Raw genomic sequence first — 19,569 nt, forward strand, 5'->3', positions numbered from 1 at the left:
CCCTGTGCAGCTCGGCAGCTACAACCCACTCGTTCACCCGAGAACTACAAAGTGGGTTTGACGCCTTGCATCTTGTGTAACCATGGTCTTTGAAGACTTTGGCTTTGAGCTCTGTGTCTCATCAATTCCCTACACAAAACTAAATTTGAATCTGAAGCGAGCACATAAGGGGGTAGCTTATCTGCCCCACTTGTTTAATGTTATTCATTCATGCACACTATTTTTATGACAGGCTGTGCATGCAAAACTATTTCACATTTTCTGTTGTTTATGTAACCGTCTCCAGTTTGTATATGAATGTGTGTGCATGCTCAGAGATGTTCTGTACATGAGGGACGGAGAGCACTGGTTGCTTTTGTAGGATGCATCAAAAGCGAGGGGCCCCTTAAACGGGTAGTTTGTAATGTTCTGCATGAAAGTTAAAAGCTGTCACAAAGAAAGAAAAAAAAAAACAAAACACCATGAGTCTGGCCAGTTGTGGGTCCTTCTGGGTCATGCTTTGATGTCAATTCAACATGAGGGAGAGCAGAATAAAGTGAAACAGATATCCCTCCCTCCATTTCCAGTCTATGGAGGAGCCGCATCATAAAGTGAGTGGTACTTATCACAGCAAATTCCTGACTTATTTGTCATCTGGGGGCCCTGGATTTGTCACATCCAATCTGCTTTTCTCAATGAACTGGGGAGGGAGATTACAGGCTCATAGTCAGTGAGATAATAACGGCGAGTCAGGCTTTGACTCTCAAATGAAAGTCCTCAAGAGGATGATGTGGAGAATAGAGCCACGTCGTACGCAGCATTTCATTCTCACGGTGCGACTGAGGCTCTTTTTTTTTTTCCGACCATCCGGAAATATGATTTATTTCTGAACCCCAATCCATTTGAAATACCGGTCAGCCTTTCAATTGTTTGGTGAACCTAAGCTGCAGAGCCTTGCCACTCTTTTCCTATCCTGCACTCAGCAGCAAATCCTCGCCAAGACTGAGCCGATCCACCACGCAGCATCAGTTTTTATTCTGTCCTCTCTGTCTGATCGTGCATTTGATTGCACGGTTCTCACAACTTCCACTTACCAAACGGTTTCAGATTTTGTCCTCTCCTCCAAACACTTTTGATATGTTTCAGCATCATGTCATGAAAGCTCAGTAACACATCTGTGGTTTGCTCAGAGTCAACTCAGCAGCATGAATATCCTCCGTCTGACCTATTTAAACTAAAGCCTTGATCTCCCTCCATGTTTGTTTGGAGTCTATTTGCAGCTGCTGTGATGATTTGATTCTGCTGCCGAAAATATGAGCAACTTGTTAGGTTGCTTTTTAAACTGCAGCACTACTTTTATTAGCATATAAAAGGCTGTATTTTGATATCCGTATCTTGTTTGAGGTGTTTCTCTCAAATTATTTCACAAGCAAGGAGGGAGTCCATCAGATGGATAAGTTCTTTACCGTATAGTTTCACCCTGAAAGTCCACATTGCTGCACTTGATTTGAAATTAATGGACTTGTAGATGATTAATGAATCAATTATTGGATACAGCATCTGATCTCTGGGTGGTTGCAGAGGCAACACTGACAGTTTTTCAAATTGAAAGGAGCACAGTCGTTGCGGAGACTCGCCGGCTGCCAACCCGATGTGCTCCTGTAATTATAAATGCATGAAATAATTAACAAACAACTCCACCACGGGGTTGTTACACGCAGGGTCACCTAGGGTCAGCCGGAAGGGTGGCGGAAAGTGGAGCTCGCAGATGATTGCACTTTGTCTGATGGGGACGGTAACGCAGATTGAGTTAATCTTGTAGCGAGAAATGCACTGAAGGCTTTTAGTCCAGATGACGCGCAGTGTGAGGCCTCGCTCTCACATGGCTCAGTGAAAAGCTTAGCAAAAGCACTCCCACCACCACCACCACCTCACCATCCACACCATCCACACCCTGTCTACCCTCCCAACCCCCACCGCTCCATTCTTCCAGAGGGATGGCTTGTTGACATCCATTAGGAGGTTTCCCAGCATTGAGCCGGGCCAGGAAAGAGGGCTAATGATGTAATTCCCTGAGAGATGACATTAAAATGTCAAAGTCCCACAGATGACATCATCCATTTTGCACACATTTTCCTATAACATACATTTGTCTTCCCTTTTTCCTTCCCTCAGCTTTCCTTCCTTGAAACTGGAGCTCCCCACCCATCCCAGTGCCTGCAGGCTCTACTTAGGTGTGCAGCCACACAGTGGAGGACAGACTAGAATCAAAGCATGTCTTCCCCTGCAGCTATAAATGCCCTGCTCCAGAAAGCAGTGTTTTGAACAGGCTATGTGTGTCACGTTACATTTGGTCCTTCTTTTTTAAGGCTTCATGTGATGCTAATTCATCTTGTCTGTACAACAAAGACACTCACGCCCTACAATGCTCTTTCCTCCAGCTCTTTTACGATTTCCACATGTGGGAATGACCTGTGAATGATTTTAGGTTAGATATCTGAATTATTCCTCCTTTAAAAAGTGTGATCTAATCTGATTGCATTAACATGTGCAACAGAATGAGGACAGCATCTTGGACAAATTGCATTTTCTACCTGCCTCACGCCGGGACCCTGTACATTTCCACGCTGATCAACAAGCACGCTGTTTTTCTTAGAAAATGCAGAATGTGAATTATATTTCTATGAGGGAGACTTGACAGCTCTCTATTCTTCAGCCCAGTGAGTGGGCAGGCTTGGACGTCAATAATGGATGCTTGAAGGCAGAGTAAGTAGACGTGAACTGGAAGCAGAGAAGGGGGCTGCGCCTCACTCAATAATGAATCAATTGATCCCCCTGCAGATGATGGATCGGGTTGCTATGACGACAGATGCAGTGTTACCCAGAGCGTGGAGAAGAGGTTTGTTTCCCAGAACCACGCACTCAAGGCTGTGAGTCGATCTTGGCTTTAAATGTATGGTGACACAGGGTGAAATTAATAGAGAAGGTGAAAACAGAAAACCATTAAATGAACGGATATTCTCTGAAGAGGAATTACTGTGCAGAATCAGCAATCCATCACATCATACCTCCAAATCTATTTTTCTCTATTTTTACCAAACACCCAGATGTAAAGATGCTGCAGGTGCATGAGATTATACTGGCAATCATTCCTGCTTTGATTAATCTGGGCGTTCCTCCTTTGATGAATGCTTTAGCACCGAGTCAGAGCTGAATACACATGTGGGTTTTATTGTGCATGTAGCGCTGGCTTCTTAAAAAAATCCCCAACATGTTTACCGTGTCTGCATGTGTGCATTCTGTTGCCGTGGCAACACGGCTGATGCTGGGTCCAGCTGGGACCATGTTGCCAAGTAACAGCTGAGTTATGAGAGTGGAGGAGAGCAGCGTGGGCGTTGGGAGGGGGGAGTGGGTGGAGGGAGTGCAGAGGATACGAGGACTTCTACAAAGACAGCTCTGAGCAACAAAGACTGGAAGCAGCAGGAAGGGGGTGGGGGGGAATATCTCTGAGGGTTACAAAAAAAAAAAGCGTTTATTTAGGTTACGGGCTCTGGATTGAAAAATAAGACGGTTTTCATCTCTCTCTGCACCTTCCTGTCAGAGAATATTAATGCTTAGGTGCATCTCTAGTCTCTGGGAAAGGCACACAAACAAAGGCAGAAACGTAAGCTTTCTGCTCCATGCTAAGCAGCATCTCTAATAATTCCCTTCATGTGCAGAAAATTGGAGTAATGAGTGTAATCCTGTGTGTGCGGAGTCCCGACTGCACTGACCCTGCCTCTGACACAGAAGGCCTCCAGCCTGGAATGACTCACAAGCAGGCACAAATATCACAAACAGTCCAGCTCCGGTGCCTTCAGCTGTAAATGATGGTATGTCCTTGTAGTCCAGGAGGCTCAGGTGTGGAGCTGCAGCCTGTTGTTGAGTCAGCACTGGTTTAGCATACATGCAGACAGGGAAGGTTACGCTGAATTCACTCCTGAGCTTGTCTATGTGGTTTTAACAGCAAAATGTGGCCTGTAATCGAATGAATTATGCCAACAGTTAATGGTTTGTGATAACAGCAGCTGGCCATGTTTTTCAGCTTTCATTAAGATTGTTTCAAAGACAGGTTACACCCATTAAATGCCATCTGTGTGTCAGATGATTAAAAACAAAGCATGATGGTATGTTTTTACAATCCATCCAATCCTCTGACCTGCTTGTTCACACAGATACTCCCATGAATCATCTCATTCCAGCCTTAAAACCTGCCTCACTCCATCCTCATGCTCACAACATGATTATGCAGTTTTACTGTCATATCAGTATTTGTTTCAGGCTTCTGGCTGAAACGCTTTTGTTCGTGCTCATTAACAACTAATTTTTCCGTCTTCCACTGGCTGAGCGGTTTGATTTGTTGTCATGGAAACTGATCCTGAAGTGCCTCTGTGCTTCATTTGGGACTAATTGTCATCCCCAAACAAACATGCATGCTCTCAGCCTCGCATTCTGAAATCACAGCATTTGTCGCTGGCTTTGTTCTAATATTCTCATGCTCCAGTACTCCTCAACAAAAAAATCCGACACAAGGCCGACAAAATGATGCGCAAGAGTGAGTGGAAAAGCTGCAAACAACTAACTCTTAAAAAAAAAAAAAAAAAGCAGCTATTGAAGTTCCTGGATTTGTTCCCTGGCTGCTTGATCCAAATATGCTTGATGAATGTTCCACATTTGGCGCTCGGTGCTTTGACCGGCACATTCAGTCCTTGGCTAAAAGGGCTGCTGTGTTGTGTGACGTGTCAAAGATCAGACGGCGGAGTTGTGCAGTTCAGGAATTACAGGTGGAGAAAGGGCGAACCAGAAAAACAAAAACAATGGAGCCAACGTGGCCCCATGCTTTATATAACAGAGCTTGCCTGTGGCGATTGTGCAATGCGGTGCAGTTGTCTGGGCTGATGTAAACAGAGCCTTAGTGCCTCTGGAGGCTCAGCCATGTGCCTTGATGCAGCAGTTATGGGCACATGCCCTACTTTCATAAATCAGAGCTGGAAAAAAAAAAAAAAAAGGAAACAGCGTGATGGGGAGAGGAGGGGTGAGAGGGGATGCCGAGTGAGCAGGAGAAGGAGGGAGGGAGTTAGAGAGTTTTAGAGGGAAGGAGGGGGGGAGAGGCTGAACAAGGCTCATATTGATGTTCCAAACACAGCTGCAAGCGTCAGCTGACTAGCTGGCCTGGAAGCAGCCCCAAGCTCTGCCTCCTGCCTTTATCAGCTTACACTGCGACCTTTCTCTCTCTACTGGAATAGATCCCCCACCACCACCACCACCACCCCCACCTTCCTTCCCTCCACCATATCTGGCCCTTCACTGTCCATGCGGCCCATTCTGAGCCCGGACTCCCCGTCTGTCCTCTCCGACTCTGACATCTGACTTCTGCTGAGGGGTTTCTGTATCTGCATGCCTCCAGAAGCACTGGCTCTGTTTTCGGCGCATCAGCACTTTCGCTTGTCTCACATGGCTCGCTTTTCAAGCCTCGCCCCACGCTCTTACACAACTCACCATGAAGTCACTGTTACTTCTCACGTCCGCACCCGATGGCGGAGGATAAAGGGAGAGTGATGATGACGGGCTCAGTTACTGTTGCAAACACATGCCAGTTCAGCAGGATTGTTGTTAGGCAACGTGCGGTCCTCTTGTGTCGGGTTCCTGCAAAGTATTCCTGGAAGCACAGACAGACAGACAGGAGGATTTGGGTACTATGGTTGAGCTGACAACTCAGGTTTGGACATAGTTAGTGAACCTGAAGTTAGCAATAGTTCAGGGGGAGTTTGAAGCAGCAGCTGTTGTCAGGAGTGCATCCCTGAGGGGCAGTAATCAGCAGAGTTAACTGTCAATCACAGGTCCGCCGGGCTCATGGGCTTTTTCTCAGAAAGACGCCTCCTCCACGCTCACACACAGCACACCTCCCCTTGATGACGCTCTTCAAGTGTTACTGGATAGTGTTTCTATGGGAGCTGTCCACCCACACACACACACACACACACACACACACACATACACACACACACACAGCAGTGCTCCCTCCCCTCCTGACTGTTTGCAGGAAACACTCATCCTTCTCTGGAGATGTCGCTGGCGGCAGCTCATGCACTCATAAATCCTGGGCTCCTTTCTGGGAAATGAAGGGCTTGAAAGATACGTACATACACACACTGGGAAGGGGAAAGAAGAAGAAGAGGGGCGGGGGGGTGCAAAACACAGCTTGCCAAGTATATCTCCGTCGCCTTTTTGACAGTGAAGAGGTTGGGTTGAGTGTCTGCCTTCTGTGGGAGGCAAATAAGGAGCACATTCTGCTCTTCCCCCGGTTACTGTGTGAGAATACGAGTCATTGCGGTATCTAGGCAGACCTCAGCGATACCCAAAACATCACAGGAATGAGAAGTGTTTTGGCAGCTGAGGACAAAGAGGGAACGGATGGAGGGAGCAAATAAGAGGGAAGGCGAGAGAAAGAATAGAAGCGTTTAAAAGCATCCCATCGCCAGCTTCAAATGTCAGTCAGTTCCCGGTCAGACAATGGAACACAGCTGTCGCTAAGCTTTGAACTGCAGCCGTCTGTGTGTGTCGCTGGCATTATTTGTGTGTACATGTGTTCACAGGGGTTGTGTTTGAACATGGGACAGCTATAAAGTATTACAGGGAGATTAGTGTGTACAATATTCAAATGTAAGAGGGTGGATCGAGGTCACAGGGAGCTGCGGAGAGACACATGAGTAGGTGGCGAGTATGTCAGATGCTCCTGATTTAGAAACCCTCCAGCAAAGAAGCAGAGATGAGGCAGAGGTGGGGCAGCGAAGAGGCTGCAGCGCTCAGTCTGGAGTGGGCTGTAATGGTTTGGGGGTTGAGGGTCAAAGAAGGGGGGGGGAGATGAAGGACAAGGACATCTAACTCTTAAAAAAAAAAAAAGAAAAAGAAAAGAAAAATCCTCATCTGATTGAGGGCTGAAATAGAATTCGATTGCCTCTCTTAGCGGGTTCGTGACTGCGGCGGCCACGGTGTCCGTCACGCCTGCAAACTCCTTCAAGTGCCTCATTATCAGTGTCATCTGTGGATCATTGGAGAACATCGCTTCCTCATCTCGGCTGCTTCTTTGATCATCCTCCAGACAATGTGCCATTAGGCTGGGGCTGATTTTCTACAGCACAGCTCAATTACTTAAGGGGAGGCTCATTAGCATATCAGAAAGCGCAGGCGTGACTCTGCAAATAAAAGAACACATTAGATCCCCTCACAATATGTTTAAATTATTCATATAATGTAAGAGCGAGCAGGTAGAACTGAGTCCCACTTTGATTTCCGTCAAAGCAGGGACATTTTAAAAGCTCTCATTCGAGTTCGAAGTTTTGCTCAAACAGGTGGCGTATTTGCTTTCGCTTTGTCGCACACAGGTAGCTATGACAGTACGCTTTAAATGTCACTTTTCATGCTACGCCATTTTGTCACAGTAGTTAAGAGTGTCACCCTAGGTGCCTAGTCAGCGACTGCACAAGGCAGGACTCCTCAATTATTCATAAGAGGGAACGCATACACACACACATATGTGGCCCCGCTTTGTGTATCTGGAGAAAGATAATAGTGTTCTCCAGAAATGATCCCTCTTATTCTGGCATTTTAGCCAAACAGGGGTGATGAAAGAACAATGAAAATGTCATTCACTGCCTTTCATCCCAGAGATGCTCGCAGCAGCCATCATGATAAATGAAAGCACCTCTACGTGTGTGTGTGTAGATCAGATGAGTCAGCAATATTTTACAGGACCTTAGAGAGAAAAGTAGCCAGAATATCTCCTGTTTTCGAGATTAGAGGATATAAAGCTGCAAACTTCAACTGGAGTAAAGGAGGGAGTTTCCCTGAATAATATATCAGCCCTTTGATTCAACCTCTGCCTTACGTTTTTTTTCTTATTGCACGCATGCATGAGTAAATTCCTCTGCGTGCTTGTCGGCCTGCTGCAGTGCAGTGCAGGGCTGTGCGTTGTCGTACATGAAGAATGTGTGAATATGTGTGTGTGCACACTTCAGCCGCTGACTTTGTGTTCATTCCACAGTAAATTGATCTGGCTGCTCACTAGACTGGATGGAAAAGGGCCGGGGGCGAGAAGTGCACACTGCATCAGCAGATGGGAGAGCCCACTGTGTTGCCACCACACAGCATTCCTCCTCACTGGGCATGCTCAGAGGGCCACGCCCCACACCACCTCCACCGCCCCAACCCCCTTCCCTCCCAGGGCCTGTTTGAACCAGTCAGTCGAAGGTGGCAGTGGTGCTTTCTCTTGTCTCTCATCTGACCTTCAAAGCCAGGCATGGGGGACAGTAGGCTGACGGGGGAGGAAGGGAGGAGGGCTGTTTTTTCTAAAAGCTCTTCGGGTAGCAGGGCTGATATGTCACTCATTATTTCCACTCGGTGCTTTTGCCCTGTCACAGCCCTGTGAGAAACACGCAACAACCTCACGCACAGCGAGCAGAGGCGAATCCAGCACAATATGTCACCATCAGGGTGCTTAATTAGCTCCTGTCTGTTTGCCTATAAAACAGCTGACGATAAATATCTTAAATATGTTTCTCTTTCTGACTGCATGAGAAAATACACAAGTAGGCGTAAAAAAAGGGGAACTTGTACAGTGCTTACCCAAAAGGGTGAATTACAAGGAAGTGAAATCATTTTAGTCACTGTATGCTCTACTTACGTAATATCTCAGTTGTGCAACCTGATAAAAATAATAACGGGAATTAATTTAAATCACTTAGTCTCACATATACGCTTAAAAAAGGCACGTACGCTGAGAGGTGTAAATATATGCAGGAGTCTGGTTTCTAAACACACAGCAGCAGTCTAATATTTCAAGTTGCACCCAGATCTCATTCACAGTTTAACATATTGGATATAAATACAAAATATTATGTTAATGTTTCATAAAACACTGCAGTCCCAGTAGATGTCGTAATGGTTTCGAGAGTATGAGTGGCATCACTCTGTGGTCTCCTGCCCTACTGTTACTAATACAAACACACCGTACTTTACACATTATCACCATTATCATTGCACAGCGCCTGCTGACAATGCAGAGAACTGAATCACAGGCTGAATTCCTCCATGAGTCACATGGCATGCTACAAACAGAAAGACCTTTTTTTTTTCTCTCTCACTCAAATCTAAATCCCTCAGGCTTTTACACATTCTCTCTTTGTTTTGCCACCACATTCTGCTTGTCTCTTGTCCTTCCGTCTTTGTTTGCTCCCCTCTCTGACTTGCACGACCGGCTTCCTGTTTATGTCAGGCGAGCATCAAGCCAATCAGCTGTGAAGGCTGTGATCCTCCTCGTAGCTATTTACTACCCCGTGGTCTGTTTTAAAAAAAGACTGAAAGCGAGCTGAGCTCGATGCAGGCTGCTGAGTAAGCAGACACGCAAAGCTCCAATCAGTCTGCAACTGACCTATATACATGCCAACCCTTCTGCTTTTGACAGTGTGTGCATCTGCTTGTGCATTTTAACTTTATGAAATGTGCTCTCCTGCTCACTTGCTTTATTTGCTTGTGTTTCTCGCGGCGCAGCAGGATCTGCACGCTGACATTTTTTGCTTGCCGCTGAGGGCTGGAATGTGCTGGTTTGAAGATAACAAAGCAGCATGAGGCGGCTGCGTGTAAACTTTGGATGAGGTCACGGTCCGCCAACACAGCACGCTGTGACATGAGAGGGGATTTTGTTCTGGATTCTCCCTTGGTAGTGTCATACCTTTGCTCTGTCTCTCTATTGCCCTGTTTGCTCTGTGTGCACATTCAGATTTTGCAATTGCAGGTTATCCAAACTGCCAGCCTTCACTGACATCTGTTATTATATGGTTGGAGTAAAGTGCAGCCTGCATTTGAAAACAACAAGAATAGCAGAGTGTGCAGAGACCTGTTCATGACACCAGCCAGTGGAGTTCACAGTGTACTATAAATCTGTAAGACGGGAAGAAAATATAATCAGGGCTTTGCTAGGCCATTTGAGTTCACTGCAGGCATTACATGAGTACTAATGACTGATTCAACACTGGCTCTGGCAAACATGCCTGACATTCAGTGTTTACACCCCTCAATGAAAGCTGCTAGTCAGACAGTCTGATAGCTCGAGTTGGAATTAGATTCAGGAAGTCATGAGATTTCCAGGTGGCTTGGCTTTCCTAGAATTGTTAAGCAGGGATTTTTCAAAGTGTTGCCAACACACATTAAACTGAAGACACTCTTCTGTAAGGAATTCCACAGATACGTTTCCTGCACTTAGCACATACCAGAGTGTAAATCCTTGAAACATATATTGAACTCTTTTGAGAGGAACATTCGAGCGCCGGGACCTTTTCAGACAGAAAAAAAAAAGGCTCCACGGTGCCATCATTTGGTACACAGAAACGCATGAATAATGAATTTGTGCTGAACTCCTGCTGAACCCTCTGCACCAGTACTGAGGCAGAGATCCGCACCACATGACATCCAGGCACACACTCGTGCACCCGGTGACCTCTGCAAAGCTCCAAACATGCAAGGCAGTCTGCTGCGTCTGCTGTGTGAATCATTACACTGTACTGCACCTGGCTGCAGTTAGAGGAAAGGGGACTTTTCCTTTGATAAACCCTGACAACTGTTGGGAGGCGACGGAGGACGCAGCCAGCCAAAGTGGAAAGATAAATACAAACTGGTGCGGCAGCGGTTAAAGCTCCCGCCCTTTTGGCAGCTGAGGTGTGTGTGTGTGAGAGTGTGTGTGTGTGAGCGGTTCAATGTTTAACCCTTGTGTCAACAGCGCACATGTGTCACAACAGCATTCCTGTGAGGCGCTGGTCTTGTGACACAGTGGTTTCATAATGGCACTCCGGCTGCATTGTTTCGTGGCAGAAAGAAGCAGGTTTGTCTCGGTGCAGAGTGACTCGTAGCATGACGAGTTTCATGTTGCTGCACGTCGGGTGTTAATGAGCAGAGAGGTGAGGCAGTGAATAGCTGGGTAAACTAGTTCACACAGCAAACACAGTCGCCTGTTTACCCAGAATAAGCCTCTCCGTCTTCTTCCTCCCTGCTGTAAATGGTTAACTTGGCAACAATCATGTGAGAGCTGGAAAGCTGCTTCTTTTTTTTCTTTCTTTTTTCTTTTTGCAGTTACACAGGAGGTGAACTTTGCTCGTCTTGTTGTTGGGCAACGACATTTTTGATCAGAGCGATTTTATCGTGACGGGAGAAAGCAAGAGCACGTCACACGCCCTCAGGAAGCGAGACAGAAGTGGAGCTCTCTGCAGAGATGAGCAGAGCAGATATGTGCATGTGAAAATAAAAGTGTAGAAGGGGGGGCGCTGCGTCGTCCTTCAGGGCAACCCTGGGTGTAGCTAGACTTGTCAGCCGGTGTGAGACCGTTTCCTCTTCAAGGCTGTCTGGCTCCTCCCTCCCATTGTGTGGCAATGCAGCGTAGGTGAACTTTATCCCTCTTTGGTGGGAGAAAGAGCTTTCAAATGATTTGCATAGGGCAAGATCAAGTTACACATCTGTGGGCCTGCTGAACAATGTGGATCCCATCACCTAACAGAAGGATAGGGGAAAATAATCACAACCTTTCGTACGTTAAAACAGTTTGAAAACAGCCTCGACACAAACCTGACACTCACACCCAGTGTAGCATTACCATCACAAACTGAAATCGCACAGATAACATTCACCACACCCAGCTCGATGTGCCCTTTGGACAGGCAGTTTTTTTTTTTTTTGTGCAAACACATGGCGTAAGACAGCTCTCTATCAGCAGTGTGGCTTGTAGTCGTTACAAATTTGCACAACACAAACACGCGGGTTCATATCACCTCAGGCGTTATCAGGCTCCTTCAAGGGCACCGAACTTTCCCACAGCGCTCTCCCTGCTCCGTCCTTCGGGACTTTACTGTTGCGTCAAGGCTCCTCTAGTCACCCCATGTGCTTCCCACAGTATTACTGTAGCTTGAGTTCAGCTGAGCCTGTTGTGGTGACTAAACTATCCACTATGTGCCTGTTAGGAATAATGATCGTATGCATGACAACATCTGTCATCGTCTGTGTTGCAAAACTAGTTTGTCACTGAAATTCACAGTGTTGGGCAATGTGATCTTAAGTTCCCAAACAGAGGCAGTCATCACTTTCATTTCAGTAAAAAAAAAAAAAAATCTCTCTAATGGCTAAAAACACAGGGATGGAATGTATTTCTCTTTATGGGTAATTCCAGTTTACGCTGACTTGGATCTTGTTTCTGTAGTTTTTACTCAACAGAACTGTCGCTTTCGTTACAGAAAAAAAGTTAAGTAATACTCATAATACACCCCCTTCCAAATTATTATGCAAATTATATTTTTGTCTGATTTTTCTAGTATAGTCGATGCAAATGACAGCATCATTTTCAAGTCATCAGACCTTAAAGTATAACTCCAATGTTTTTGAACAAACCTCCCAATGATAGCAGTATTTTTTTCAAAAAAAAATAAAAAAAAATAAATAAATGCACTGTTTCAAATTATTAAGCACAGCAGAGTTCCAAAACATTTTATAGGTTGTAAAGAACTGAAAATGGTCATTTGTTGAATTTGCAGCATTAGGAGGTCATATATACTAAAATAAAAAGCTATTTAAATCAAAAACATCTTACCAGGTTAAGTTACATTTTAACATAGAACCCCTTATTTCATACCAGCTTCACAATTCTTGCATACATTGAACTTATGAGTTTTTGGAGAGTTTCTGCTTGAATTTCTTTGCAGGATATCAGAATAGCCTCCCAGAGCTGCTGCTTGGATGTAAAAAGCCTCCCACCCTCATGGTTGTTTTGCTTGAGGACGCTCCAAAGGTTCTCAATAGGGTCGAGGTCAAGGGAGGACGGGGGCCACACCATGAGTTTCTCTCCTTTTATGCCCATAGCAGCCAGTGATGCAGAGGTATTCCTTGCAGCATGAGATGGTGCATTATCAAGCATGAAGATGATTTTGTAACGAAAAGCACGGTTCTACTTGTTGTACCATGGAAGAAAGTGGACAGTCACAAACTCCACATACTTTTCAGAGGTCATTTTCACACTTTCAGGGACCCTAAAGCAGCCAACCAGCTCTCTCCCCATGATTCTGGCCCAAAACATGACGCCGCCACCTCCTTGCTGATGTCACAGCCTTGTTGGGACATGGTGGCCATCGTACCATCCACTACTCCATCCATCTGGACCATCCAGGGTTGCACGGCACTCATCAGTGAACAAGACTGTTTGAAAATTAGTATTCATTGGCCCGTTGCAGCCGTTTCTGCTTGTGAGCATTGGTTAGAGGTGGCCGAATAGAAGGTTTATGCATAACTGCAAACCTCTGGAGGATCCTACACCTTGATGTTCATGGGACTCCAGAGGCACCAGCAGCTTCAAATACCTGTTTGCTGCTTTGTAATGGCATTTTTTTTTTGTCATTATATTTTCAGCATGGCTTACTACTTTTCTCTATTGTGTCTCAGCAAACAGAACAGTGTCTCAGTTTATTTAGAGATTAACACTGCATACAGCAGGTCAGATGGACAGAGCATCTAAGGAATGCTGTAGTACAACGTCTTTTATAGTCACTAAACTTGTCCATACACTTTTCCAGTGATGGTAATATCACATCATCTCTCATATTATTAGGACTGTCACTTCCGATTTTACCCTCAAATGAAATCATTATCTGGAGAGAAATTTTGGACTCCCGTACAACCTTTCTAACTGCCTTTTCGTTGCCAGGAGTGTCACCAGATTTAAGTAATTACATTTGTGAGACAGTATTACCATAGTAGACAGAATTAATTCCCAGCACAATGAATTGTAGGACCCAAGTTGCAATAATATCCTTCAGCGTGTTTTAACTGTCCTTGAATTCACATGCACATGGTTGTACTTGTCATCAGAGCTCTATTTTCTATTTCGGCTCCTCGCAGCGAGCTGTTTTCTAAGACAAAGCTTTGAAGTGGATGAGGGAGGTGAGGCATCGTGTGCCCAGATGCCCAGACGCTGTGGTTAAAGGGTCTTTATCACGCAGACAGGGGGACGGCACTCATCTCCTGCCCTTCCATCTCTCCCTGCGGCGGGAGGCTGAATGTGACAACCAGTGCTCTCCAGCTGCTCGGGGGCCAGGCCTGCAAAACCACAGGCGGATAATGAATGCCACACCATCGTGACAACTTGCACTTTTATGGAAAAGGGGAGGAAGGACACTTCTGGCACGGACGCTCTCAATGTACGACGGAACATCCTCCATAAACCAGACAATCAAAGAGAGGGCAGCGAAGCATCTGAGGAATCTGTGACGGGAACCTCGGCTGATTTATGACCACGACTGAAAAAGGGCTGTTTCCAAGCAAACGTGTTTCAAGCTAAATTGTGGGAAAAGAGAAGAAATATCACTTTCCAAATTTAACCACAACATCTGTAAACGATACATTACAGTTGATTATCCCTGATCTTCCCTGCTTTCCTGAACCGAACAAGCCACATGCTATCTATGAACAGTTTCCTCCGAAACGAAGAGACTTGAGGTTTTCCAATTAGGTCAGACTTTGCTATTCTTGGTTTTTCTTTTCTCTCACAGTCAGGTTATTTGTATTCTATACATCACAGAAATTACTCTGTATATCCTTTTGCTTTCAAGGCAAATGTTACTAGAAAAAGAGCAGCTTTGATCTTCCTCCAAAAGAAACTCTTCTAAATAAAGGAGTTATAAATATGCATGTGCACACATTCTTTTAAGGATTATTTACCAAGGTTTTATGCAACTTTAGCTGAAAGAATGAATATATGCAAAAGAAGCAAAGACAAATCAGTTAACAGAAAAGGACAGCAGGGATGTGAAAAAGACATTTGAATATACGACATCCTCTGCATGTGCAAGCTGAGCTCTGAGTACTGCTTTAACTGCTGCACCGGGAATGTCAGAGTCCATTTTCTAGCAAGGCAGCTCAAAAATAGACAGGAGCTACAGTGATAAATAATCCTACTTTGGGAAAGTTTTTTTTTGGCTCAGAGGGAGAGGTTACATAACACATGAAATACTCGTCATTCTTCACGGTTCGGCTACAGAAAAGGAAAGAAATATAACCTTTGTCAAGGAAAAGAATGCCATTTGTCCAAATATAAACACCCCTCTAACATAGACGCACACGTTCCCACACTTACTGTACACACAGTATGTACTATAGAGATCCGTATGATGTGTCAAGTCCCTCAGGATGTGTATGTGTTCGATGATCTCTCAAGGTGTAAGAACAAACCAGGTGCATAGAAACTGCTGCAGTGCTACTGTAGGAGTGGCTGTGGGCGATGCTGTCCTTCTGGAAATTATAAATGTGTGCGAGGGGTTATGCTGCAGAATGACATTTTGAGCATTTTGTGTGAGTAAGTCACAAATCTGAAATGACTTAACAACTATGAGTCAGGATTGAAACTGCCTTTTAAGGCGATAAATAAAAAATTCTTTGGCATGCAGGCTGCATAACCTTAAATATACAAATGCTAAAGGTGCATTCTAGTTCAGTCAGTTTGAGCTATGTGCAGATATACAGAAAAAAAAAGGCCGGTGAAAGGTTGTTTACATCAGTGTCTGCTAGTGACTGAAAATATACGGGGGTTTCCGCCGGACAGGGAGTGATGTCATCAGCTCACGATGCATGCAAGCCTGCTTAAGCGAAGCATTACAGAAGCAAAGTTCAGGTCTTTCTGGTCCTCATTGCCAAAACTGAATCTGCACTAGAAGCCACCGAAACTACCTGCTGTTTAAAAATGGATGTGAAAACAATGCTGTTCATTTACATTCTTCTGCAGGGATTTTTTTTATTTTTTTTGCCTCCACTTTCCCCTCTCAGCCCTTTTTTTTTTTTGCTATTTACCGAGCCGTCCTTCCCCCGACAAGCCCGGCAGATTAAGGGGATATGTTACCATCTTGTTTTTTTTCTAAATGGCTACACATGTGGCACATCTGGGTCCAAGCCTGACTCATTACTCACTTTTTTTTTATGTTCCATTCTCTGCAGCCATGGCAACTGCTGCATGTTTGGCAGAAAGCTTTTGAAGGCAGTGGAAAAAGAGAGAGGGAGAGAGAGAGAGGGAGAGCTCAGGGAGGGAGCATAAAGGGAGAGAGAGGGAGGGAGGGAGGTGAGGGAGGGAGAGCTCTCAGTAGTTGGCCTACATCCAGTGTAATCATGCCATGGAGCTGAAATGAGGCCTTTGGCAGCACACCAGGTTTCTGAGAACAAAGATGTGAGCTTCTAATGTTGGCGGTGGGGCCTGCTTGGCATCCTTTGCCATTTCCCAGCAGCCCTTGCCTTGGCTGACTGCCAGCGCTCCCCTCCCCACCCCCTCCTCCCTCCCTCCCTTCCCCTGCTGGGACTGCAAAGAGGATCAGAATAAAGAGAGAGACTTGTTTTTCACTCGCCTCTTGCTCTGGCCCAATGACATCACCTCTGCAGCCTCCAGCCCCCAGATTCCAGCCGCCCAGCACATTTTTCCCTTTCGCCGCCGACCCTCCATTTTATTTGAATTCCACCATTTTATACCTATATCAAAGATGACTCCTCAGGATGTCTAATTTTTGTTGTTTTTTATTTTGTTTTGTTTTAATTGTGATCCTTTTGTCCCCGCACTGCACATAAAAATCACCGGATGTTGAAATCAGAATATCAATAAAAACATATTCAGACTAACCCTTCATTGAAAAACAGGAAGCGGCTAATGAGGCAGATGGATGCTCATTATCTTTCAGAGCTCACCAAATTTTATCTGAGCTCTAATCCTTGCAGTGCAAAACTGTGGCTAAAAATAGCACCGTAAACAGGATATATATGGTAGTTGGGGTACTGTGATAATCTCCATGGTTACGTCTCCCTGCTATAAACACAGGAACTCTGTAAATCATTGGTCCCTTACATTTACTCTCCTTATATATTCCAGCCTTTACCGCTTCTCTGTAGCTATTAATCTCCAAGTCTGGTCACTGTTTAACATCGGTAGCGTGGCCTCACACTGTCCTGTTGTAACCTCCTTTCTGTGTCGGCGCAACATGTTACAGTTTAGTCCAATGCACCCTTCAGCAGTTGTTCTACAAAGGTTATATAACATATATGTCGGTGGGGGAGAAACGCAGGAAAAAGACACGGAAAAAACATCCAGCGCTGTGCTCCACTCAGGCAGAAAAACTTCACAGAGAATTTGTAATGATTCGCCTCCATGAATAAAAGATGGCCAATATAAAATTTAACAGGCTCAGAAAGCGATAAAACAAAAAATAACGTCATCTCATCAGGCCCACGATGCTGTCACATGCTGGGTATTCCCCTGGCCGTCACCTACATCTCACTCTTTATTTAGCTGCTTTACGTCTCAATTTACATACTGCTTAAGGAAAAAAAAAAAAGAGAAGTTCAACACTGCTTTTACACAGCTACTCCATCTGGTTTAGTGGTGAGACTCAAATGAGATGGCCACCAAGCCGGGTCACACTGTGGTGATTTTACTGTATACATGGTTCATATTGGCAATCAGAGCCATCTGTGAACGTCAGGCTTCCTCTCAGACCTTTGTTGCCTCTGCTCAGTACAACTCTGCCTTTGCTTTGTAGCTACTGCAGCATTTAAAAAAAAAAAAAAAAATGAGTGGATCTTCTTATTATAGAATCAGGTCATTTAGGATTTAATCTCAGCGTGCCTCCGTCTTGCATAATAGCTGCTTGGCCATGCAGCTATTTTCTTGCACAAACATCGACTGAGTGGAAACGAAAAGGGATCAAAGCATTAAGCAACCGTTTCCCACCAATCTCAAGGAAAGAATTTGTTTAGTTTGCCCCCTCGCAACAGTCATTTCCTAACCGTGTCATAAAGCCTAACAGCACTTCCTAGTGTTGTTCGCCCGACAAGGACCGAGGTTTGAGAGAAAGCAGCGATGGGAAAACAACGTACTAATACAGTAGTTTGCAGTCAGGACACTAAACCTTGTGACGTCCCTGAACGCTGGAAGGGGGAAATATCATTGTGTAGCACTTCTAGGTGACGCTCATTCATACAAAATCATATGGCTACTGCACTGCAATTATACGGTGGTAACAGATCAGCTACATAAGTGGCTTATTTTGTTGATGGAAACCCTTTGAAGGAAACAAGCCTCATGCCACAGTGCATGATCATGGCCGCAGGCAGGGAGCCAAATGGCCTGATGTTCCGTAGATGGGTGAGGCGGATGAGGGTACGTGACTAAACATCTTGCTTCCTCTTTCCAACGTCACATGGACTTGCACAAACATATCCTGCTTTGTGTCTGCAGGTTTCAGACGCATTGCCTCACCCAAAGCCCGAGGCTAAGCTGCAATGAGTTGGAATGAGCCCAGATGAGAGGGAGGAATCTGAACTACTGGGACACTCCTCCAGTTCAAACCTACACTTTAACTTCAGGGGATTTTGGCTGGGCTTTTGGTATATGACCTGTTTCTAGTAATGTTTTTTTTTTTTTTCCTTTTCCCGTCTTCACGTAATAATAATAATAATGATAATAAAAAATAATAATAATACAAATACAGCAGAACAGTCTAAGCCATTAATCTCTTTGACTAAAAATCTTTTCACTGCTAACTTGCTTTTAAAAAAATAGTCTGGATAGCTGATTCATTCAAGTGTAATTTCATTTAGTGGTGACAGATTTGGACTATTCATTGCATGAGAACAAAATGTGGGCAGAGCTATATTCATGCTGTAACCCCAATCCATTCAAGTTTACAACACACTGGCTGGAAATCCCCACCTCATGACAGAGCTTCCTGGTTACTGGCTAATGGAGGCGCCTTTTTCTTTCTGTCTTTTCTTTCTTTTTTCTTTTTTTTCTTTTTTTATATAAACATGCCAGGAAAATATTATCTAACCCTTACTGAGAGCTTGGGTCAGTACATTCTGAATTCATGCTGACACAAAAAAAAAGAGCAGTGGAGGAAAAATGTGGGCTGTAAAATCCTTCTATTAATCCTAAAATATGCCCTATAAATGCTGCCCTTGTGCTGCTGCTGCTGTAATAATAATAAAATAGGATTCAACTTTATTGCAATTGCACAGACAACCAAAATGCATGTAAACAGAGGTGTGCGGTATAAACAGTGCATGCAAGATGCATAAATGTGCACGAGAACGAACGCTGCTGCACATATTTTTTTTTGAGCTTCTGTTCACTATATATTCTAATAAGTACCATCGGATTGTTGTTCTTAGGGTAGACCCACCTCATTCATTGCACAGCGGTAGTAGTAGCAGCAGCTCGTTGCGTCGCGGCTCTGTGCATTGAGAAAAACAAGCTGCAGCGCGTTTTTCAGCCTGAATTTAGGACAAAGCAGCAGCAAGAAGAAGCAGCAGCCAACCGGAGGAAAGTTTTTTTTTTTTTTTTTTTTCCCCCATCGCATAAAAAAATGGTGATATTTCAGATTTGGTAATAGCGGTGGTGATAACACTAATAATATTAATAATAATAAGGCGGAGGTGTGGGTTATTCCCTTCGAGTCGGAGGCGGTGTTGGTGTGAGCTGTTTTTTTTTTT

Source organism: Stegastes partitus, unplaced genomic scaffold (genome assembly GCF_000690725.1).
Source record: "Stegastes partitus isolate 25-593 unplaced genomic scaffold, Stegastes_partitus-1.0.2 Scaffold1, whole genome shotgun sequence".
In the NCBI taxonomy this organism is placed as follows: domain Eukaryota; kingdom Metazoa; phylum Chordata; class Actinopteri; family Pomacentridae; genus Stegastes; species Stegastes partitus.